Consider the following 11,774-nt stretch of genomic DNA (forward strand, 5'->3'; position numbering starts at 1 on the left):
TTTTTTAATTAATTATATAACTAATATAGTGTTGGACTATGATAAATTACATTTTTTTTGCAGATAACCTTCTTGCTATGCAAGGATCAAAAATTTGGTTGTTCAATGTCATTTTGTTAGGAAGTAGGTATATATTAGTGATTATTTTACAAATCGTAGAAGTCCTATAGCGTTTATATGGTGCAAGCATCCAATAGTTTTACTATTAGATGCATGATTTGTATTTTTTATGTCTATTATAAACTCTATCATAGTACATGCAAAGTTTGGGCCACTTTAGATCATTGTTGTGTGACATGAGGGCTTCTCTTAGTGCAACATTAATGTGGCTATAATTATAAAATATTTGGTGAATAGCACATTAACAATAGATATAATGAAAAGATTGAGAACATTCATGTGATCAATATAACATGGGTATCATTGAAAAAATAAGACAAGCTAATTATAATGTAAATGGAGAGTGGACGAGAAAAAGGATAAACAAGATATGAATAGGGAAGGAAGTTAGACATTAGGACAAGATAATTAAGGGAGTTTTAAATTTAATAAATTATTATGTTTAAATTAAATAAAAGGTTAAATTAATATGGATATTTATCTTTTTTGCCAAAAAAATATTATTGAAATTTAGTTTATTTTGATTATAAATTAAATAACATTTTAAATATAATACATATTTTAAAAATATATATATTTTTTAATCTTGTTCATAGGTTAACTTAAAGGAACTACTATTACAAAAAATAATGAAGTTAAAATTTAAGCACTTATTTACCTTCTTTAATTTAAGTTTTTTAGAAACTCAAATTAAAGAAGGTAAATAATTTTAAAATGTGTGGTACAAATATTTTAAAAAATAATATGTAATTTATTATTTACAATTTAAAAAGATGAAAAAGAGTTTTAATGTTTCTAAATTTCAATTAAAAAAAATAAAGTTTCTAAATTAAAAAAAAAAGTGACATATCTAAAAAATATTTCAAAAATACTATATAATATATTTATTATTAAATGTTTCTAATTTATCATATAGATGTGATTTTTCTATTTATTTTTAGTTGAGTTACACAAATATTTCAAAAATAATATATTATTTTTAATTTTTAATTTAGAAAGATCAATCAAAATTTATATGTTAATAATTTTAATCAAAAACTCAATTTGGACTTATAGTTTTATTATAATATTAACAATACGATAGTTTTGTCTATAGACATTTTGGGTTTCATGGTAAATTAAGCAATAAGTTATTTTAAGTTTACTTTTGTTTGACTCCTACATGGGAGTTATATTATTATTCTAAATTCACTTTCATAAATATATTTTCTATTAAACATCAACCCTAACCTAACCTTAAACCTAATCATTATATAATCGTAATTGAACCCTAACAAAAACTTAACCCTAAAATTAATCCTAATCATAATTAAACCATATCTTGAACTTAAACCCTACCCCTAACATAACCTTAACCCTAAACCCAACCTAACCTTAATTATATCCCTAACCTAAACCTAATTGAACCCTAACCCTAATTAAACCTTTACACTAAAGTAAACCATGCTAAGATAATTTCAATCCTAACACTAACTCTAACCTTAATTTAACCCTAACTAAATTGTAATACTAACTCTAATCTTAATTCAACCATAAAGTAGCCATAATTGAAGCCTAACCCTAATTAACCCCCTAATGGTAATTAAATTATAGCCGAAACCTTAAGCCTAATGTACTTGAATCATAACCTCAATTCTAATCTATATTGAATTATAATACTAAACATGACTATAACTAAATCCTTACCATGTAATCAAACCCTAACCTTCAATATATCCCTAATCTAGAGCTAATTGGATCCTAGCCCTAATTAAATATTTATGCTAACATACTATTACCCTAATTAGACCTTAACCACAACCTTAAAATATAGCTCAAACCCTGACCCTAACCCCAAGCTTTATCTTAGAATAGTAACTTTAATCATAACCTAATCTTTACCATAACGTTAATTGAACCCAAACAATAACTTGACCTTAAAATTAATCCCAATCTTAATAATCTTCAACAACCTGAACCCTAATGTAGTCTTAACCCTAAACTCAACCTGACATTGACCCTAACCCTAATTTAACCTTTATGCTAATGAAACCCATAACTTGACCCTAACCCTAATTAAAATATTATCCTTAACACTAATTAAATATTAACCCTAACCTTAAACTCAAACTTTATTATACATTTCTTTTTCTAACAACATATTTTATCTTCAAACCCTAGGCCTAATTGAATCCTAACACCATTTATAAATCTAATTGAATTTTAATACAACGTAATTGCACACTAATCTTAACCCTCATATTACTTCTAACCAAACTCTAAACCTAATTGAATCCCAATGCCAACCTAACCCATAACTTAACCCTAATCTTAATTAAATATTAACCCTAACTTTAAAGCTAATCTTTATTATAGAACCCTAACCCTAACACCATGATTTATTCCTAAACTCTAATCCTCTTTGAATCCTTAAACTAATTATAACCCCAATTGAACACTATCCCTAATCATAACACTAATTCTAATTGATTCCTAACCTTAATTAAAACATGTCTTAAACACCAATCTGAACCCTAGTGTAGTCTTAACCCTTAAGTCAACCTAACATTGACACTAACCTTAATTTAACCTTTATGCTAATATAACCCTAAGTTAGGCCTAATTAAATATTAACCCTAACCTTAAAATAAATAATTATTGAAGAACCCTAGTTGTAACAACATGCTTTATCCTTAAACCCTAGCCCTGTTCACATTCTAACACTCTTTACAACCCTAAATTAATCCTAATTGAATTGTAATATAACTCACTTTAAGTCTAAGCCTAAGCCTAATTAAATATTAACTATAACAATGATGTAAATCCTAACCATAACCATAACACTAACCCCTATCCCTAACCCTAACCGTAGCCATAATCTTTACTAAAACCCTAAACCCTATGCCTAATCATATGCCCAATCATGATGTAAACCATAACCGTAATCATAATCTTAACCATAACCCTAACCCAAAATTATTCTTTATCCTTAAGCCATAACCTATTCAAATCGTACGACTATTTATAGCCCTAACTAAATCCTAATTGAATATTAATATAACTTAATCAAACACTAATCCTAACACTAATTAAATATTAACAATACCCATAATGTAAATCCTAATCCCAACCATAAAACCTAACCATAATCATAGCACTAAACTCTAATCGTAACCTTAATCATAAACCATACCCTATGTTGTAACTGTAATCATAATTATAACCCTAAACCTAATCGTAATTATAATCCTAACCCTAAACCCTAACCCTAACTATGATATTAATTGCAACCATTATCCTAACCTTAACCTTGAACCCTAAGCCTAATCATAGCCCCAACCATGATGTAAGCCATAATCCTAAATCATAACCCACATCATAATCTTAAACCCAATCCAAATGTAGTTATAACCCTAATACCTAACGCTAACAATAATAATGTTATAACCCTAAACTTAACCCTAACCATAATCGTAACCATAAACCCTAACTCTAACCCTAAGCTTAATAATGTAATAGTATAATTATATATTAACATATTTAAACCTTAAACTATATCCCAAACCATAATTTTAACCCTAACCATGATATAAAGCACAACCATTATCCTAACCCTAACCCTTAATTCTCTCTCTAACGCTAACCCTAGTCATAATCCTAACTAGAACCCTAAACCCTAAACCTAACGATAGTCCCAACCATGATGTAAACCATAATTCTAATTATAATCTTAACCATAATCCTAAACCCTATCCCTCATCATGATCTTAACCCTAATCCTAACCTAACCATAACCCTAATACCTAACCCTAACAATAATCATGTTGTAACCCTAAACTTAACCCTATGGTCATAACTCCAAACCTTAACCCTAACCAAAACCCAAAACATATCCCTAACTCTAACCCTAACCATCATGTAGACCTTAACTCTAAGCGCAATTGTAACCATAAACCCTAACTTTAACCCTAAGCTTAATAATTTATAGAATTATATATTAACATATTTAATGTCTTCCATATTGTGTCATGATTGCTACTAGCTTATATATCAATATTATATATAAAATAGACCTGGAGATACCCTTCTCGAAGCACCTATTATTGATCTATTTTGTACCCTAACAATGATGTAAACCTTAACACTAACCATAATACTAACCTTAATCCTAACACTAAACCCTAACTCTAACTATACATTAAATAATCATAAACCAATTCATAATCCTAACCCCACCCTGGTTATAATTATAACCCTAACCCTAACTATAATTATGGTTACCCTAACACCAAATTTGATATAAACTCTAAACATAATTGAAACAGTAATAATAAATCATAACTACAACTATAATCCGAACATCAATCCTAAATCCTAACCCTAACCATAATTCTAAACCTAAACCAAACCCTAACCTTGATGCAAACCCTAATCATAGCCCTAACAATGATGTAAACCTTAACTCTATCCATAATACTAACCTTAACCCTAACCTTTTTTGTAACCATAATACTAACCATTAAATCAAGTTTTATATTATCAATAAATAAAATGTAATATATCTTACATTTTGGTATATGCTTTAGTCTTAAAACCCATATATATTTATTAAAAATGCTCTAAATGGATATATAAAATTTAATATATACCTACATAATAATATACTAATATTATAATATAATTCAATTCAAGAAAAAGATACTATATAATTATATAATGTATTTATTTTACGTTTTCCATGTGTCTCATGCCACTAGCATATATACTTTAAATTTTAATTTAATCTATATAAAATATAAAATATGTCGAGAGATATCCTTCTTGAGGAACCTATTTTTAATCAATTTTACACCCTAAAGTCAAATAGGCAATATCTAGAAGGATATCTCTTAATGTGTTTTATATATATTAAATTAAAATTTAAGGTATATATACTAGTTAAAAATGCAAATATTATAAATATATATTAGTTTCAATCACCAATTTTATTGTTTTGTTTTTTTGGTTTTGAGTTTCTTGACATTTTTTTTTTCTTAAAAAGTCAAGTATTGAAATGACCAATCGGTCATAAAATATGCATATGATAGGTAGAGGTGACCATCGAATTCCACATAATGTTAAATTTATTGGATTTGGAGTTTTTCTTTCACATATTGCTCCCATTGTATACTTCTTTGGTTGTGTAATAATTTAAAATTATTAGTACTTACGATAGGAAATATTATTACATTTATTTGTCATTAATTGATGAACTATTGCTTAGTATTCAACTTAAATTGTGATTAAACTCCATGCAAACAACCAATCAAACTTCAACATTATCAAAGATTATTTTCTCCAATGAAGTTGCATATATCTTAACACAAATATTAATTCAAACTTTTTTGGCACATTATCATTTGCTATGTTTTCGGTTGCAAGGGTGTGAGTTTTTATTTAAGTTCTGAATACAAGAGAACACACTATCCTCAAGACATTGTTCTGAGTTGTGTAGGATTAGCAAGGGCAGTTCGTTAGTGCTTTGTAGGGATAGACATTTCTTGCAGTTAGAAGGTGTTGTAAATGTAAAAAGTATTCATCTTCCACATTTTACTTACCAAACATTTATTGGGTTTTGAAGTGTTGGAGTAACATACCTTGAAATAATCTTTTAACCCTTTAAAACATAACTACCATGAGAACATGCATACTCAGAATAAAGAACTTTGCTAGACATTATTAACTCAAAAACATGAACTCAAACTTTTAACAATACTAATATAAAGATCAAAGCCACTTCTATTGAACAGAGATGAAGCATCATATATGAACATCATGACAACTTCTACTGAATTAATATAGGAACCATGGCAACTAAAACTGACATATCAAAATAAAGATGCATCAACACAATATTATGAAGCAATCTATAATAAACATGAACATAATACTTTAGAGCAATTCACTTAATAACAATATAGAGATTAACTATGGTTTGACTAATCACAATGAATATGAGCAATGGATAACATTCTAAATAGTGATTCATGATTGATATGTACACATGCAGACCAAATTAACTATAGACAAAGTATAAACATAGCATAATTTTTCCTGAGTGGTAAACCCTCATGGGGTAAAAAAACAACTCTAAAATGTCTTTGGTTTAATATGCAATTTTTTTTTTTACAAAAGCTTCACTGGATAGATAAAAGTGTTGGCAATTGACACTCAATTGGTTGGTTTCACTATGTTGTCATTGATGGCAACGTGGTAAGTTGTTTCGGCTTCATGTTTTGGTTTAGTTATGTACTGGCAGGCACTTCACAGACACTTCACCGGTACCAGCACCGACACCGACAGGATGGAAGGAATTCTCAGGTTACTGGCAATGGAGGCCAACATGGTTTAGAATAAGGTTATCGGTATTGGAGGCTGACATCTTTTGGATTCGGCATCGGCAATTGATTTTGATATTCATGTATTTATGTTATCTAGCCGACATGTATATTGATATTGTAATTATCTTTGTAGGCCGACATAAGGCATGATGAATTGTAAAGGGTATATAAGTCTGTAGGTTAGATCATTTGATATCATCATCATGTGATTATGTATCAAGAAGGAAATAATGAAGGAGATGTATGAAAAAAAATCAAAGAGATTATGTATGTGAGGATATTTATGTAAAGGGGTATTGCGGTAAAGGGTTTAGGGTTTAAGACCGGAATAGATAAAGCTTAACCGGAACTGTATTCAAGCATAGAAGATCCTATCTTAGCAGTTCACTCACTTCTTCGGATTGTAGTCTAGATTTATATGTAGTCAGTGAGACTCCTTTTGTGATTGAGTAGTGTGCTCTAGGCTGTAAGCCTTCCTGCAAGTGTGGGCTCCTATATTTTGTAATATCTCTTCATATGGCCAATGAATTAATATTGTGGGTCACAAATCCCACCGTGGTTTTTCCTCCTTGAGGTTTTCTACGTATAATTCTCTGTGTTATGGTATTCATTTATGTGATTGGCTTATTGGTTTGTTTACTTCTTTCAATTCTATATGCACCGATATAGCAGTTAGTGTATGCATGTTTTAATAAGGTTAAAATTAATCATTCTAGTAGAACATTGATTCACCACCCCCTCTCCGTGTTTTTGGATTTCAACAATTGGTATCAGAGCCTTGTGCCTTCGAGGAAGTTTAACAACTTGAGGTAGCACTTGACGATTATGATGTTGAAAGGATAAAGAACTTCAAGTTACAAAATGAATTGAACTCTACTCAGGAATCCGTTCTTGTCCTACAGGAGAGGCTATTATCTGTTCAGTCTAGGAGGAAGGAACTTTTGCAAAATCGGGATGATGAAGAGAAAGATGCACTTAAGGAACAATGTCAGAAACTGAGTCAGGACAACAAGGTCATGAGAAATGAAATGCAAGCTATAACTATGAGAATGTCTAAGGAGATTGAAGACCAAAAGAAAAAGGAAGAAAATATTTCTATATCTCTGAAGAACAAATTTGAAGAATATGGTAGGTTGGTTCATGAGAATGATATGTTGAGAACCGATTTAGTATAATCCCAAAGTAATGAACAAGAGTTTGAGAGACAAATGATCATTTTGAGAGAGGATATAACTATTGCAAGTGAGTATAGAGAAAAATTCAATATTAGTTTAACATAGCTAGATAAGTTATTGAAGAGACAAAGGTGGAATGGAGATTCAAGTGGACTTGGATCTGAACAAGGTTAGAGTTCCAATACCTCAAATGAAGATCAAAACCATAAGGCAGTTAAATACTTATAAATTTAATGGTAGATGCTTTGGTTGTAATAAACTTGGTCACATGGCTAGGCAATGTAGAAATAGAAAAAATCGGGACAATAATTCTGCTCCTGGTCAATGTTCTAAATGCAATAAGAATGGTCATAAAAAGAAGTTTGCAGAGTAAATGTAAAATGTTATGCATATGGAAAATTTGGACATATGGCTAATCAGTGCAAGTCAAGCAATTATACCAATTTTAGTAAAGCAATTTAAAAGAACAATGTTACATTTTATGCATGTAATGAGGTTGGACATATTGCTAAACTATGTAGAAACAAAAATCCACCGGCTGGTAATAAAGGATCAAATGAGAAAGGGAAAGAGACGGTTAATGGAATCTAGCAAGATCATACCCAGAGATAGGTTAGAAAGTAGAAGATCAATCTATAGATGGGAATGTGTCGGTTACTTATCTGGCATAAAAGGTTGCTCCTGCATTGACAGGAAGCTCAACCGATAATTGAGGCAGATGCCTTAGGGGTAGGCAAAATTCATGAAGATGCTGCATATGCCCCGGGAAGAAGTTCTCAAAGATGTTCCAGACATTGGAGATGTTTATCTGACACAAAGATGTGCAACAAATATCCGGTATCTTTCACCAGAAGTCATTTATATCAATAATAGATTAGGGTTTTTATTGGAGGTTAAAAGGTTGAATCCACTTCATTTTTTATCACCTTGCATTTAGAGCGATTAACAGCGATTCAGAGCGATCAAAGGCAATTCAGTGCGATCAGATGTCTTCTTGATTGATTTCACTGGTGATTGGAAGAGTTTGTTAGGGTTTCAATGATAGCGATTCACAGGTATTTATTTTTAATCATGGAAGCGAGAACATCATCAGTGTCTATCTTTGTTGCAAACCCAACTGTTGTTGAGGTCAAGGACCGTCCCAGGACAACTTTAAAGTGATATATGTGTGTGGCTTCCCTACGACTTGGTTGGAGCATTTTCTTGTGTTCCACAAGCAGTTGTTTATGTTAAAGATGTTAGAACCAACATTCATTATACCATTAAGCATTTGGGAGCATCTGATATGAAGAACATGTACATGAGCAAGATAATGGGAGATTCTAGAAAGATCAAACCTGAATACAAGCACATTGAAGACTTAGGGTTTACCAACATTCTGGACATTCTAGAATTCGAAGATGAAATAGTTAGGTATGTCTTGAGCAGAGTACATGGAGAGTTTATCTGGTTGGATAGACCATACAAGATTACCAAGGAAGCCATTAGGGCACTCACCGGTTTACCATAGGTTGGGTAGTGTCTAGATAAGAAGGTCTCTAATGATTATGTCAACAAAATCACCGACACAACATGAGACGGGCGATCTATGAGAATCGGTACAATCACCGATAAAGATATCAGATTCGGTAGAATGCTCATCAGTTACAAGGTAACTCAGTCAAATCAATTGAATTTTGTTTCTAGCTCCTGCATTTTCGCAGCTTATAAGATGATGAGAGAAAATGAGAAATCAGATCTATGTGGTTGGATGTCGGATGAACTGTTGATAAACCTAGGAAAGATTAAAGATGAAAATAAAGGAATGTTCTGGTATGGCAACTTAATTATCTGTTTAATGCTATTTTTCATCAATGAGACTCTCAATTTTGGGAAGAGACAATGGGCATTTGACATCCCGATAGGGAGGCAATTGAAATAGTCAATTTCTTCATTGGGTAATTAGAGAGATGATAAGGTTTGGGGATATTTTAAGGCATTTCAAAAAGATATGAAATCTAGAGAGAGGGTTCCTAAGCACATTGTTAATAAATACTCAACTGACATATGCTTCATGGTGAAGAAAGATGAAACACTCATGGAAGCGGTCAAGCTCCGGAAGATCTGGATTGAGCAATGGGCTATGAGGTTGATACACAAATTTTAGATGCTTATGCAAAGATGCTAATTGAGGCACTAGTAGATGAAATTATCAAAACGTTTGGTACTACAAAGCAGAAGACATAAGAGGTTGAAACTAAGTTCAACCGAAAGAAGAGAGAGAAGTAGGAAGGAAAGGCAAGTAAGTTTGTGGAAAAGGTTTCACAAAACATTAAAGCATTAATTGATGTTGTCCCGAAGAAAGGTAGAAAGAGAAAAGAACCGGAAATGATTATTGAACATGTTATAGTAGAATCTCCATCTGTAGATGACACACCCTTGGCATTTAAAAGGGTATTAAGGAAGAAAATTGAGGAAACTAAGGTAGAGACTAAGAAGAAACTAGTTAAGAAAGTTACATTCAAGTTATCGACACAAAAGAGAGCTCCAAACAAAACACCTTTAGCTCCATCCAGTACTACAAAAAGGAAGAAGGTGGATGACACTGATCTAGCACTTGTCACCGATAATGTAACTACTATTCCACCTAAGACTTGTGAAGAGTTAGTTGATGAAATCACTAAATATGGTATGTTAAAGAATGTACAATTGTATTATGAGAATTTGGATAAAGTTGAACAAAGAGAAGTAAAGGAAGCAATATTATTATATTTGGATATTTATAAGAAAGCCTTGATAGAAATTGAAAATTAAATACCGATAGAATTCTATGATATGTTAGATTTCAGGAGACTATGATAGCAATACAAGAAGACAAGCATATAAAGATACAATAATTGTTATCTATTTGTGTTTCTATTGCTCTAGAAGAAATGGATAAAAAACTTGAGGTTGTAGATAGGAAAATCTTTAACAACTAACAAAGAATAATCAGTCTTATGCTAGGAAGGGTAAATGAAATAATCAAGGAGACCCACAAGACATGCGTTAAGTTCTTTGAAGAGAACCATGGTTTCTATACTTCCTTGATATCAAAATCAGACAATGCAAACATCTCGGTTGAAGAAAAAGGAAAGTGTATTATGGGTATTTCACCCTCAATTTTGAAAACTATTAAGGTAGTGGAAATTAAGCCACCGGTAGATACAAATGTACAAAAAAATGTTGAGATACCAGCAAATACAGAGAGTGTAAAGGTTGATAATGTACAAGATACTAATATTGTGGACAACAGTCCTCCGGATACTAATGTACAAGATAAGGATACAGTTCCTAAGGAGGAACTGATAGTTACTGAGACTGCACCAAGTGGAGAAGCCACTGATGTAAGTGAGGAAGCTACAAAGGATAAATCCGCAAAGGAGATGAAAGAGAAATCCGACAGGGAACCGGTAATGAGTCCATCATTGTTGCCAATTGTCACATCACAGGTTGAAAAAAAAAGCATAACTTGGATGAGTTCTAGTGAACTCATGATGATGGTTGCATAGAGAATGTTAAAGGAGGGATCTATGGATAAAGTGATTATTGATCAATCTATCATTATTTTGCACAAACTAGTCCTGGAGTGCAAGTTTGATAGAGAAGTGAGCCCATCCAGCAAGCTTAAGACAAATACAAAACACATTTCAAAGGATTTTCAATCCTTACAATAGATTTGAAACCGAAAAACGGTGGAAAGGTTCACACTTGCTAAAAGAGCTACATTTGATCAAATGATTGAGTTTGAGAGGAAGTAAATTAATGAAAAGTTGAAATTGATAGATAATTTTGTTGGTGTAAATAATTATTCATCTTGGATATTATTACACCTTACTTAAGTTTACTTAGGAAATACATTTCATAGTAGTTTGGGTATGAGACACTTGGGTGTTTGTGCCACATCAGGATAGTGTGTGTAGGAGAATTTCCACCTTTTGTGGACTTATCTTGTTGTTACACTCCACATTCAGTGGGTGATCCACCTCCAGTGGAATATTATATTGTTTCTCCTACCTACACACACCTATTTCCTACCTACCCTTGTTTCTTATTGATCCACATGTCATGTTTGTGTTCTCACATATCCATATAGCCTTGC

The sequence above is a fragment of the Cryptomeria japonica genome, chromosome 3, assembly GCF_030272615.1.
Source record: "Cryptomeria japonica chromosome 3, Sugi_1.0, whole genome shotgun sequence".
Taxonomy (NCBI): domain Eukaryota; kingdom Viridiplantae; phylum Streptophyta; class Pinopsida; order Cupressales; family Cupressaceae; genus Cryptomeria; species Cryptomeria japonica.